Raw genomic sequence first — 9,667 nt, 5'->3', positions numbered from 1 at the left:
GTTAGACAGCCAAATGCTTAGATTTGGGCAAATAGACCATAGAAATAGAAATGCCATTCTAGTTCTGGTTAGAGGGTTGAAGTTGTACTCTACATACAACATATTTGTATTTTTAAGTAAAATGTATTCCTACTTTCTTTATAAACACATCAATCTTCATTTTTTTTGTCTTTGTAACACGACCACATCGAATAACATTTTTTGCTGATGTATCTACACTCAAGTTGGGTGAGGTTTGTTCAATGTCCACATGTAGCCTACACCTGTCGGAATATTAGTTCTGGGATTTGTATCCCGGGAAAGCTCTAACAGCGGACAAAAGGAGAGATGAGACAAAACTAGCCAATTATGGAATATTGTGTTGTAGGACAGTCGATCTGACTAAACATTTACATTTAAGTCATTTAGCAGACGCTCTTATCCAGAGCGACTTACAAATTGGTGCATTCACCTTATGACATCCACTAAAGACCTGGCAATCAACTCGCAGTTGATACCGTTTCGATGGTAATATGTAGTTACATGGTGTAATGAAACATTGAAACTAAGCTACAAGCTTCTTTGGTAGCAAGGTAGCAAGAGTGTCTTATGAAACACATTCCGGTTACTGGCTCTTGCTATCTTGCCATAACTGATTTGAAAGAGAAATATCAACTAGATAGGATAGCCAGCTGCAGCTATCACCAAGCTATGCCAGCTAGCTGCTGTCAGCTAGGCTAAACACAAGGGAAGTGCATGCTTTAGCCTACACAAAGAACTGAATTAGTTGACCATCTTGAGATGGTGAGTCAGTCAGGAGGGAAGAACATCAAAACTTTGCTCTTTCCATAGCAAAGCTAGCTTAGCTTACCTCTGTACTCACTACTGCCCTTGTTTGTTGTGATTGAATGGCAACGACATCCTTGAAACACCCACATCAAGCCATAACCCCAAGTTTGCCTTTAGTCATGGCCACTAGCATTTCTTAATGAGCATTGATGAAAAACAAGGCCAAATCAGGAAGTGCAGTCGCCCTTTAAGTAAATAGTAGGCAAGCCAGATTTTGTAGATGACCTCTCTCTGTGTCTGTGTTTGTTTCTCACTCCATCGCTCTCTCCTCTCTCTCTGTTACTCTCTCTCTCTCTCTCTTCTATCTCTCTCATTCACAGCCCTCAAGACAGGAGGGTGAGAATTACTAATGGCCTCCACCTGCCTCATGCTCTTCTATGACGTAAGAGGAGGAGACGCACAAATCCTGGCCAGGAGTCTCTCTCCTATACTGGTGTCATGCGTTCTGGACTGGGAGACGTTCAGTGTCAGACCTGGGTTCAGGATTTGGACAAATTAGTTTAATGGTGCAGCAAATTGTAAAAAGAATGGCCTATAATATTTTATTAATGTATCTTCTTGGAATGGGATTCTACTGCCAATGTATTGCTCCCACTCAGGGCATCCATCATAACTGGATGGGCAGCATGTTCCCATAGCTGGATGGGCAGCATGTTCCAATAGCTGGATGGGCAGCATGTTCCCATAGCTGTCTACAGGCTGCTCTGCTCCAGGAGAACCCAAGAACCACTCTGGACTATACAGTATGTTCCACACACAGGGCAAAGCTCACAATTTAGGAATAGCTCCTGTCTGTTTCGGGCTGGGCTAAGTTATGAGTAATACTCCAATTCTAGTTAGAAGATGTCTAGGGAACAGCCAGGACAAATAAATAAAAAGGTTCAGTCATGACCCAGCCTTTTGGGCTTCAACCCAAAAAAGAGGTGAAGCAGGTGATTGTGCTGGATGTCATAAAGTGGTTGCATCTCAATCGTCTACAGTCTTCCTCCTCTAATCTGCTCTCTTTAATCTGTTCCATTCAGAGAACACTTCATCTTTCCAGGCCTTCATCTCAGTATAAATGAAGGAGAGGAGAAGATGAGAGGACACCACATGAGACTATGGAGACGCAGCCTTTACAGTGTTTGGTTTTTGAGTATGTGTCAACCCCCCTATTGGTTGATTAGGGGAAGTGAGAGGGCCTGACATGACATACTGTAGTACTATAATTATTACTCCACTGTTTCCTGCTGAAGGATATCCCCATCTAAGGGAATTAACATCTTAATTTGTTTTCATCATGACATGTCTTTGTTATTTTTGGAACTGTGATGACTCCTCCTCTTCCTCTTCCTGGTGGTTTCAGTTTACCTCATGCTCTTGTTATTCTCCTGTTCCTTTTTTTCAACTTATTTTTGCTTTTACTCTTTAGAGAGCAGAAATGACCCATATATGTTCTTTGTCGTGTCCTACAGTTGCTATTTAATACTATATATTGGCACCCTTGCTCTTTACAATGGAGTGCAATGGTGCAGAATGTTCTGTTTGCTTTGTTCAAAACTGTGACCCTGTAGTCACCTGCAATTTACCACAAGTGAAATAAATTAAAGCAACTATACTCGAGAGGGTGTGCTAAAATTACGTTAAGGTTGTTTTGCACAACCTCGAGTGTACAATTGCTTTTCTACAAAGGGTTACCAATGAAATTAAAAACATTATTTTGATAAATGTGTTCATAGACTACTATTTCATCCCGCAATGAAAAAATAGGCCGTGTCCCAACACATCTACGGTTGCAAGCCAGGCTAGCTGGCCGTTCATTCTATCAGTTAGGTTTCCAGAGACGTGACCCAGTCGTGAAGTCTTTTTGTTCTATATTTATTGCCTCGACCCAGTCGTTTGTTCCAAATGTTCTGTTCCAACACTGGCTGGCAACACTCTTATCCCTTTATTGTGTTAGCTGTGTAGCCAACTACACAGCTAACACAACCACAGGTAAAACAGTGCAGCTATAATAACAGCAAAGTATCTGCATTTGTGTATGTTTAAGCTTTTTTGGGTACATCCATAACAATGAGCTAATAATGTGTGATTTCACCTGGCATAGAACATGTGCTCACTCATCAGGCCAGTGTTCAGAGGAGCTAGCCAACTACACAGCTAACACAATCACAGTAAATTAGCTGTATATCAATTAGCTGTATATCAAATATCATTTTACCTGTTTTTCTACTTTATTTCTTTGTATATATCCATAAATATGATGCTGATTCATGATTTCGACTGGCTGCAAAAAGATGTCCGTACATGCTATCGGTTAGTTTGCCAGAGATGCTACCCAGTCGTGAAATCTTTTTGTTCTATATCTATGGACGCAACCCAGTCATTCATTCTAAATTCCGTTGCCATGATGGCTATCACTTGCTTGTGACAGTCACGTCAAACAATGCAGATAGAATAACAAAGTAGCTGCTTTTCATTTTGTTTTACCTGTTATTCTATTGACATTTCTTTGTAGTTTAAGATGGCGTACCAGAAAGACTTGTTTGTTTTTGTCCCGTGTTTTGTCCTATGTAAATATTCAGATTTTTTTACTTTTCTAATTAAATATACCTTCCTGCAACTGCCTCAACCAACGTGGTATGGATCTGCTACTAGATACTTAGTCATTGTTAGCCACTGCTAGCAGTCTTTACCTTTAGCACAGACACCAGCCGCTTTAGCCTGGATAGCCTGGAAAATATCTGCCAGTCTGCACAGCGCGAAGTCAGCCCTGAGCATATCGGACTGCTTTCTTTTCCTACTTTATCACCGGATTCTTGCCACAACAATCTCTGAAACATTACACCGGATCATCGCAGCTAGCTAACTGCTACCGAGTGGCTATCGTGGCTAACGCCCTTGTGCAGGCGCAAGCACCAGTTAGCCTCGAGCTAGGCCCATTCCCCAGGCTAGCAAGCTAAGTACACCAACTACAATACCTCTCTTGCCAATTCGCATGGACCCTTTGTCAATACGGAGCCCCGCCGATCCATCTCGTTATTTGATTTGATAACGAGTGGTCTGCTGACGAATTTCGGCCAATGTGCTCTCAACCGGCCTCTGCATCGTTGACGTCGGTGAGGACCCAGCTACTAGCCCCGGCCCGCTAACTCTCTGAACTCCGTGTCTCCCGCTCGGCCAGCATAGTGACGACTGCCCGAGATGCTCCCTGTTTTGTCCATTGCTGCTTATTGAACCCTATGATCACTCGGCTACACAGCTGATGCCTACTGGACTGTTCATTAACACGGTACTTAATTTGGTTTATCTGTCGGCCCCAGCATCGAACTCAGGCCCTGTGTGTAGTTAACTGACCCTCTGCCCATTCATCGCCATTTATCCATTGTTGTTGTCTTAGCTGTTTACCCGTTGTTGTCAGCCCTCCCAATCAACACCTGTGATTGCTTTATGCCTCCCTCTAGTGTCAATATGTCATGTATACTGTTGTTTAGGGTAGCTCTCATTGTTTTGTTTTACTGTGGAGCCCCTAGTCCCACTCTACATGACTCGGTTAGCTTCCTTGCCCCACCCCCACACATGCGGAGACCACACCTAGCTTAACTGGCGCTTCCAGAGATGCAGCCTCTCTCATCATCACTCAATGACTAGGTTTACCTCCACTGTATTCACACCCTACCATGCCCTTGTCTGTGCATTATGCCCCGAGTCTATCCTAACACACCCAGATGTCTGCTCCTTTTACTCTCTGTTCTGAACGCACTAGATGACCAGTTCTTATAGCCTTTAGCCGTACCCTTATCCTACTTCTCCCCTGTTTAACCCAGGCCCTGTGTTTCCCCAGGCGCTCTCATTTGTTGACTTCTGTGACCGGAAAAGCCTTGGGTTCATGCATGTTAACATCAGAAGCCTCCTCCCCAAGTTTGCTTTATTCACTGCTTTAGCACACTCTGCCATCCTTGATGTCCTAGCCGTGTCTGTATCCTGGCTTAGGAAGGCCACGAAAAATGTTAAGATTTCCATCCCCACTTACAACATTTTCCTTCAAGATAGAACTGCTAAAGGGGGCGGAGTTGCAATCTACTGTAGAGAGAGCCTGCAGAGTTCTGTCCTACTATCCAGGTCTATGCCCAAACAGATCGAGCTACTACTTTTAAAAATCCATCTCTTCATTAATAAGTCTCTCACTGTTGCCACTTGTTATAGACCCCCCTCAGCTCCCAGCTGTGCCCCAGGCACCTTATGTGAATTGATTGCCCCCCATCTATATTCAGAGTTCGTAGTGTTAGGTGACCGAAACTGGTATATTCTTAACTTACTTCGCCACTATGGCCTATTTATTGCCTTACCTCCTTACTTCATTTGCACACACTAGATTTTCTATTGTGTTATTGACTGTATGTTTGTTTATCCCATGTGTAACTCTGTGTTGTTCTTGTCGCACTGCTTTGATTTATCGTGGCCAGGTCGCAGTTGTACATGAGAACTTGTTCTCAACTGACCTACCTGGTTAAATAAAGGTGAAATAAAAGTAAATAAAAAATAAAAAATATGCTGATTCATGATCTCGACTGGCTGAGAAAATATGTCAGTTTCGTCCTGAGAAGTTAATTCTGAATAGGAGAGTGGAGATCGAAATTCAATATTGCAACGATGTTCCAAATATAAAGACACAGGCAGCAACTTTAGTACAACCCCCCGTTGTTGTGAACCAAATGTTAGGCTAGAAGCAAGGGGAAATAATGTCTAGATGCTTTTAACTTCTTAGGGCTAGGCCCCTTTGTTCTCCACTTCCTGTCTGAATGACATGCCCAAAGTAAACTGCCTGTAGCTCAGGCTCTGATATGCATATAATTGGTACCATTGGAAAGAAAACCCTTTGGAGTTGGTAGAAATGTTAAAATAATGTAGGAGAATATAACACAATAGATATGGTAGGAGAAAATCCAAAGAAAAATCAACCTGAATTTTTGGGGGAGAGAGACCATCTTAGAAAGGCAAGAGAAAGGTCATATTGAATATTACCTCCCTGCATGCAATTCCTATGGCTTCCACAGGGTTTCAGCAGTCTATGGTCAAGGTTTCAGGCTTGTAACTTCAAAAATAAATAACAAATAACAGTTTTAGTAGAGGGACATAGGCTTGGAAATGCGTGTTTGCGCACGCCATGAAGACATTAAAAGGTAGAAATTGAGTTATGCCTAATATGGCAATTCAAATGAGTATTTCAAATGTAATTATTGTTACAAAAAAATGCTAGCTTAAAAATAACCACATTTTGGTAATTTTGGCCAACACAGCATTGGGTTAATTCAACCCAGTGGGTTTGGGTTTTGCTTCTAACCCAGTGCCTTTCATTTTTGGAAAAATAACGTTCCCAAAGTAAACCACCTTTTTCTTTTCCTGAGAAAAATCCAATCAGGAAGTGACTCTTATTTTGAAACCCCTGTCTTTCTATGCATCCCTATTGCCCATTGAAAGGGATATCACCAGATACCTTTTTCTGTGGATTCCCTAAGGTGTCTACAGCCTTTAGACGTAGTTTCAGGCCTTTAATTTTGAAGAATGAGCGTAAACGACTACATTGCGTTAGTGGCCGGCTGAGGGCTCTCAGAATGATTCTTGCGTAAAAGACAGAGGTAGTCATTTTTCTTCTCGCTCCTACTGAAAAGCCAATTGTCCCGGTTGATATATTATCGAATAGATATTTGAAAAACACCTTGAGGATTGATTATAAAAAACGTTTGCCATGTTTCTGTCAATATTATGGATATAATTTGGAAATTCTTTCAGCGTTGTCGTGACCGCTATTTACGGTGGATTTCTCAACACAATATGACCAACAAAAGGAGGTATTTTGGGTATAAAAATAATCTTTATGGAACAAAAGGAACATTTGCTGTCTAACTGGGAGTCTCGTCAGTGAAAACATCCGAAGATCATCAAAGGTAAACGGTTAATTTGATTGCTTTTCTGTTTTTCGTGACTAAGCTTCCTGCTGCTAGCTGGACATAACGCTTGCACAGTGCTCCTTGGGATGTTTAAAGCTTGGGAAATCTTTTTGTATCCAAATTCGGCTTTAAACTTCTTCACAACAGTATCCCGGACCTGCCTGGTGTGTTCCTTGTTCTTCATGATGCTCTCTGCGCTTTTAACAGACCTCTGAGACAATCACAGTGCAGGTGCATTTATACGGAGACTTGATTACACACAGGTGGATTGTATTTATCATCATTAGTCATTTAGGTCAACATTGGATCATTCAGAGATCCTCACTGAACTTCTGGAGAGAGTTTGCTGCTCTGAAAGTAAAGGTGCTGAATAATTTTGCACGCCGAATTTTTCAGTTTTTGATTTGTTAAAAAAGTTTGAAATATCCAATAAATGTCACTCCACTTCATGATTGTGTCCCACTTGTTGTTGATTCTTCACAAAAAAAATACAGTTTTATATCTTTATGTTTGAAGCCTGAAATGTGGCAAAAGGTCGCAAAGTTCAAGGGGGCCGAATACTTTCGCAAGGCACTGTAAAGACACTTACAGTATATGTACATAAATGTTTAAAATCCATTGGTTACCCCTAGCACTAAGAAGTCAGTGGAGACCAAGTTAATTTATTGGCTGGCTGGGCTGATGGGACACGAGACGCACAGGGATTTCTCAGATGTAACAGAAAACAAGATGCCCATTTTTGTGTCATAGGCTTACCCGTGCTAAACATTTTTTTTGTATAGCTTAGAACACGTCTCAACCACTCACAATGCTTGACCAACCAATTGTAGAATACACAGTAAACTAAATAATATGAATTTGGAGTCATTTAGTCCAGGCAATTTTTTGACTGAAAACTCGCAATTTAAATGTTGATGGGTTTTTTTTGGTCCTGTATAGTGTAAATCAAACAATACATGTATGAACACCAACAGTTTGTTCAATTTCAACTTATTTTAGGAATAGCCAATTGTGCAAGGGTGACAATATATTAGAATGCAGAGGTACATAATCAATAACACTGGATGTAACAAAAGCAACCACTGAAGTTTGTGTATTCCTCATTCAACCTATGCATCTGAATTGAAATGGATGGCACTTTATATTAGGATGCATTTTTGGGATTGTCAAAATCAAAGTTGAATACCTTAGCAGCTGAAATACTACCATGCATGGTTACATAACTCCACAGTGGGGAAGGGGGTGGTATTTGTGCTCAGAACAGGCTTGACTGGAGAACAATCACCTCACAGTAACTCTCTAACTTTGCAATAGTTTAGAACATCTCAAAGGCCTTTTTACTTTTTGATTCATGGAGGAATGCTTTGTGTGTTCAGACCCTGCCTTTGAGAGTCATATAATTACAGTACTCATGATGTCACACCCTGATCTGTTTCACCTGTCTAGAGTCTATACAGTTTATGCTCATCAAGTCTCCTCAGGTTTCCGTGGTATTGGGGTTTTCTTGGCTCCAGTGCAACAATCCCCTTATCAACTGGACCGCTGGTACTATCAGACCTCAGGATACGACCCAGATGCAGACAGTTCAAAGTAACAAAAGTTTATTACAAAAACAAGGGTCAGGCAAACGACAGGTCAAGGGCAGGCAGAGCTCAGTAATCCAGAGCAGAGTACAAAGGGTACAGAACGGCAGGCAGGCTCAGGGTCAGGGCAGGCAGAATGGTCAAAACCGTGAAAACTAGAAAACAGGGACTAGAGAAAAACAGGAGTATGGGAAAAACGCTGGTTTGCTTGACGAGACACGACGAACTGGCAACAGACAACCAAAAAACACAGGTATAACACAGGGGATAATGGGTGACACCTGGAGGGGGGGGGTGGGGCGGTGGAGACCAGCACAAGCTAGGTGAAACAGATCAGGTTGTGACACATGAGTTAGAGTAAAGTGAGTAAGCTGTTTGTTCTGTCTTATTAGATGACCTTATAGCAAAACCTCCTCTAAAGGCACAACTTTATATATATCCTCCAATGCCTTATCTAATGTAATGTTGTAGGGTCATACCCTACATATCAATCAATTATGAATCTAAGATATGATGTTTCATTAGGATCTTGCTGTGCACATGCATTACTGTTGTCATGGTTCTCCTATTCCCTATACACTAATTCTCTCCTGCCACCATATCGTGTATGTTACTCTCACATGCTCAGTGATGTTGACATCTAATCTTACATATCTAGCATCCAAAAATATTGTTCATGCATAACACCAAGACACATATTTCAGGCAGGAATCCTTCCCCACTTTGTTTTAACAGTATAACTGTCTCTCTGGGTGATCAAACAGGATTAAACAAACCACCCATCTCTGTACAAATACCCTCCTCCACTTTCACACAGAGGAGAAGAGAGATCTGCGTCCCAAATGGCACCCTATCCCATATGGGCCCTGATCAAACGTAGTGCACCATATAGGGGATATGGTGCCATTTGTCAGTGAGTATTACCCTACCCTATCCAGTAAAGCTCTTCTTCTTCCCTCAGGTACCCCTTAGACATGACTGCAGTTATGGGTTGCGTCTCAAAAGGGAAGTGTAAAAACTGTCATTTTTAATAACTAGCCACTGTGGGGCCTGAGGCGGAGAGGGAGGAACACGCTGGGCGTCTTGGTCCTTATGTCTCCACCAACATGTAGGCAGAAGGGTGGCTAGGCTGTTATTACACCTGATAAATTAATGCACAACCCTGTGATTAGGGAGGTGTAGAGTGGTAGTGATACTACACACACACATTGGGCTCTATTTTAACAAACCTAACTCAATGGTCAATTTAAGCACTGGCGGTAGCACTATAGGTACAGGGTGTGTCAGAAATATGTTTGCTATTTTCCCAAGCATTATTATGAGCAC

This window comes from Oncorhynchus nerka, linkage group LG10 (assembly GCF_034236695.1).
Source record: "Oncorhynchus nerka isolate Pitt River linkage group LG10, Oner_Uvic_2.0, whole genome shotgun sequence".
NCBI classification, from domain to species: domain Eukaryota; kingdom Metazoa; phylum Chordata; class Actinopteri; order Salmoniformes; family Salmonidae; genus Oncorhynchus; species Oncorhynchus nerka.
This window is presented reverse-complemented; position numbering follows the sequence as displayed.